Raw genomic sequence first — 4,962 nt, 5'->3', positions numbered from 1 at the left:
TTAATATAATTCAATTTCCATTTCGAATACAGCTTGTAATCTATTGTTTTCTCATGTATTTTTCTATTAAAAGTAGATTCAAAAGATACATTTAAAATATATAACTGAAAACAAACTTATAAACAAGATTTTTAATGGGATGATAAAATCTCTCATGTAAAATTTTATTGTTGATAAAATTTAGTTGTATAAACTGGTTTTATAATTTATTATTTTGTAATTTATTGTTAAATTTAAAATATTTGAAAAGAGATTTATGATTTTTTTTAATAAATATATTAAAATGGAGTTATCTTTAGTAAAAAAATTTGGAAGTTTTTCGGTTTAATTCCTCTAAAATCTAGCAGGAATTTATTGAAATCACAAGTTTGATGGGTAAACCTTGCACCATTGAAGTGCCCTAGGGATTTTTTAGGGTGTTGAATCCATATCTAAATTTGCCGCCAAATTCAGACACCAAAAAATCCAAAAAATCAAACTAAAGACAACTCCTATTAAAATCTCTCTAACCTAAAACGGTTTTAAGTCTTTACAATTATATTACATTAAATGAAATTAATTATAATATTTTATTTTTTTAAATTGAAAAAATAAATATATAAAATATTGTTACGAAATATGAAATGGGTTCATTAATATGAACTATAAAATATGGAATTTATTTTAAAGAGTTATACTAAATAGAAAAAAATAGGAATTTATTTTAAAGAGTTATACTAAATAGAAAAAGATGTGTGTTAAATGTAAAGGTAAAAACAAAACTAATCATCTCATTTAATCGAGATTTAAAATTATTTTACCAAATAATGTGTAATATATTAATTGATTATTTTATAATAAAATATTAAATTTAAATTATTAAAATAAAAAGTATTATATATATATATGATATTGTTTAAGGAATAGTTTAATTAATGTCTAAATTTTTTAAAATGTGTTTTGAAGTGTATAAATGAATTCCATATTTTAAATTTTTTTTGATATTTGATTTAGATTACATGACTAAAGCATAAGATTGCAAGAGCGGAGGTGGTTAGAAGGGAAAATACAACCGACGAATTAGCTATAGCTAGTGACTTTCTCGTTTCCATAAGCTTGCTTTTCCCTCCTATTATTATAAAGACAAGGTCCGGAGGGTCTTGCGCTTCAGAAAAATTACCTAACAAATTACTTATATAAAATAATAATAATAATAAATATTTAAAAGTAAAAAGTAATATTTAAATATGGAAAAAAAGTCCATTAACTTAAACTGTTAATTCTATAAAAAGAAAAAATAAGTAATAAATATTTAAAAGTAATATTTAAATATGAAAAGAGTGTATTAACTCAAACTATTTATTCTATAATTTATTTAGTGGTTAAAAAGTTTCAAATTAAAATTATATTAAATATATTTTTTTGTTGTTAATATATAATATTGTTTATTTATATACTAATTATATTTCTTTTAGATTTTGTAGAACTAGTCTTTATCATGACCAATATATCACTTGATGATTTCAAGTTAAAGAATTCTTAATATTTTAACAGAAGAATGATCAAGTCTATCGAAAACCGTTAACTATATATTAATTTAAATCTTAATAGTATTTATTTATATACTAATAAGGTTAATTAAAATATGTTTATTAATTATGCTATTTATTAGATAAATTTAACTTTAAAACATGCGACGTTGTCTATTAATTCTATAACTTCTTGGGCTATTAAAGAGTCTCAATTGGGTATTATTAATTTATATACTAATGAGGTTAATTATAATATTTTTTATTAATTATGCTATTTATTAAATAAATAAAATATTAAATTTTAACTTTAAAACCTGCGACGTGGGCTATTAATTCTATAACTTCTTGGGCTATTAAAGAGTCTCAATTGGGTATCTATGGTTGAAGAGTCTCAATTGGGTATCTGTTGTTAAAGAGTCTGTCTCAGTTGGGTATACAGAATAGAGAAGTAAAAAGCTTTGATGAATAAAGATTCCTGAGGGCTTTTATCAGAGCATATCAAAATCCTTTCAGGTAAGTTATTACACATTATTTTTTCCATTTTTGTATAAGTTTTAATTTAGAACTGTTTTTATATAAATTGTTTTGAGAAATATGCATTATTTTATTTAATTTAAGTTGATTTGTACTGTGATGTGTTTTCATGAGTTTTATTTTAAAAAATTTAAATAATATTGTATACTGTGAAGGAGGAAAAAACAAGTCTCACCATTAACATTGGCCTTTGGAGTTTTGGTGTTTGGAATCGATTTGCAAGTAGTCTCATTTGTGTTCAAATCTCTGGAGGCCCTCCTCATGCTGGTAGTGTAGTGGAGAATACAAGCCATATGAAAGCAAGTCCCATTACCAACTCTGGCCTCTGAAGTTTTGGTGAAAGCAAGTCTCATTACTAACTCTGGGCTCTGAAGTTTGAGCAAGTCCCATTAGTTTTGGTGTTTGAAATTGATTTGCATAAGGCTGTAGTGTAGGAGGATACAAACAATATGAAAACAAATCCCATTGACAACTCCAGCCTTTAATATATTGTTATAATAACTTAAATTTTTTTTATGAAATAATCTTAAACCTTTAATATCAAATCATATCCAATATTGACTTAAAATTTGTTGTTGAATAGACTTAAACCTTGAAGAATATCTATCTGATTCTTTTGAAAAACCCACAAAAAAAACAGAACAGAAAATAAGATACTTTCATAGTTTTCAGGTAGTGTTTACATATGTGAAAACTTATATTGAATTGACTTGGTGTTTGTCTCTTCAGGGTCTGTTTTTGACATTGAGATAAAGAGGGTACCCTAACTGAGATAAACGTGGTGTGTGATTTGCTGGTCCGTGGGTCTGCAGCCATGGGGAAGCAGAGAAAGAGAAATAAGAATGTGGAAGGATCAGGAGTGGGGATGAAGTGTATGGGGGCTGTAATACGGAGAGTGCTGCTGTTGCCCCCATTGTTCCTAATGCTTGTTATATGTCTTTGGGTTATGACAACCCTGTTGCCTGCATCTGTTCTTCATCTCTGTTTTTCCAACCGTAAGTTGAATGTATATTGTGTTTCTGCCAGCACTACGCGTTTCCCACATCAATCAACTCTGTTTGATGATGACAAGTTTGGTTTTGGTGGCCATGAGATTCAAGGTCTCAGGGTGGCGGATCATGGCTTGAATGTTTCATCACCATTGCTAAATGAGTCTGTTAATGGGTATGGAGTAGTGGCTCTGAAACGGGAGAGACCAGCTACCCATGTTGAGATTTCATCGCAGGAGAAATTTGAAAATGGATCGAGTGAATGGGCCATAACGGGAAACAAGAAAAGTAACGCAAAAAACGCTACATTTTCTCTGGATGCAGTGAAAATGCAAATGGAGGCTTTTAGGTCTGCTTCAATGCCTGCAGGCATGAGGGATCCGAGCCAGAAACAATGCAAAGGAAGGCAAATATATGTATATGATTTGCCCAAAAGATTCAATGCAGAGCTTGTAGAGCAATGCCACAGCCTGATTCCATGGCTCAGTCTCTGTGATTATCTTAGCAATGAAGGAATGGGGAAACCCATCGAAAAATTTAATAAGCACTGGTTTCAGACTCATCAATATGCGCTAGAGCTCATCTTCCATTCAAGAATCTCAAGGCACCCATGTCTGGTTTCTGATCCTGCAGAAGCGAATTTGTTCTACATTCCCTACTATGGAGGTCTGGATGTGATGAGATGGAATTTCAGGGAAAATATTAGTCCCGCGAAACGAGACGAACTAGCCCTGGAGCTTGTGAAGTGGCTTCAAGGTCAGCCATGGTGGAGGAGACACAGAGGCAGAGATCATGTTCTGGTTCTGGGCAAGATCTCGTGGGATTTCAGGAGATCGAAGGATGACGATCAATGGGGTAACAGGCTGTTACACCTGCCTGAAATGAAGCCTGTTACCAAGCTTTTGATTGAACGCCATCCATGGGATATGAATGAAATTGGAGTCCCACATCCCACTTTCTTCCATCCTCGTTCTGATGAAGATATTTGGCAATGGCAATGGCAGATCAGGACAAGCCAGAGACCCCATCTGATAAGCTTTGCAGGTGCCCCAAGACCCAACAGTACAAAAGCCATTCGTTCCGTCCTCATCGAACAGTGTTTAGGCAGACCAGAGAGTTGCAATTTTTTGAACTGCAATTCCCGCGCTTGCCTAGGTCCCGAAAACACAGTGAAGCTCTTCATGCAATCCGAATTCTGCCTTCAGCCTCCTGGTGATAGTCCTACTCGGAGATCCTTGTTCGATTCTCTTATAGCGGGGTGCATCCCTGTGCTGTTCAATCCCTTTACAGCATATTATCAGTATCCATGGCATCTGCCTGCTAATGAGAGCTCCTATTCAGTTTACATAGCAGAAGAGAGCGTTGAAGAAAAGAATATAAATGTAATAGAGGTTCTTCAGAAAATCCCAGAGGAACAGAGGAAGGAAATGAGAAAGACCATAATCCAGGAAATTATGCCTGCTCTGGTCTATGGTGACACAGATTCAAGATTTAAGGTTTTCCAGGATGCATTTATGATTTCTTTGAATAATATTCTCTGGAAAACAACTAATCCCTCCAAGAATGAAGCCATTTGAATCCATGATGCATTCCATTATGGAGGGGACAATACATCTGAGTTGAGTACAAATTTTGAAATTTACAGACAACTAAGCTCTTGCAAAAAATTGTTATGGAGGGGACAATACATCTGAGTTGAGTACAAATTTTGAAATTTACAGACAACTAAGCTCTTGCAAAAAATTGTTTTGAACTGAGGATACATGAACAATCAGATGTTCATAGTTTTTGTATTTGCAAATAAAGGCATTGTTATAGGCGCTATCTCCACAATTCATAGGGAAAAAACTGAAATGGAGGCTGTAAACAGCAACTTTCAGTTTGCTGGTTGTTATTTAGTTATGGAGTGAAGAACATAGTTATCAGCA

The 4,962-nt window shown here is 32.3% G+C and overlaps 1 pseudogene; it reads left to right on the top strand.

Annotated features, from left to right (window-relative positions):
* Positions 1 to 2,859: 2,859 nt before the first annotated feature.
* On the top strand, positions 2,860 to 4,611 carry LOC149165118 (putative xyloglucan galactosyltransferase GT20 pseudogene; annotated as a pseudogene).
* The last annotated feature ends 351 nt before the right edge of the window (positions 4,612 to 4,962 follow it).

The sequence above is a fragment of the Pinus tabuliformis genome, chromosome 5_1, assembly GCF_031772625.1.
Source record: "Pinus tabuliformis cultivar Carrire ecotype Pingquan chromosome 5_1, CPIR1, whole genome shotgun sequence".
Lineage (NCBI taxonomy): Eukaryota > Viridiplantae > Streptophyta > Pinopsida > Pinales > Pinaceae > Pinus > Pinus tabuliformis.
Note: the sequence above shows the minus strand (reverse complement) of the source record. Positions and strands in the feature narration are given on the sequence as shown.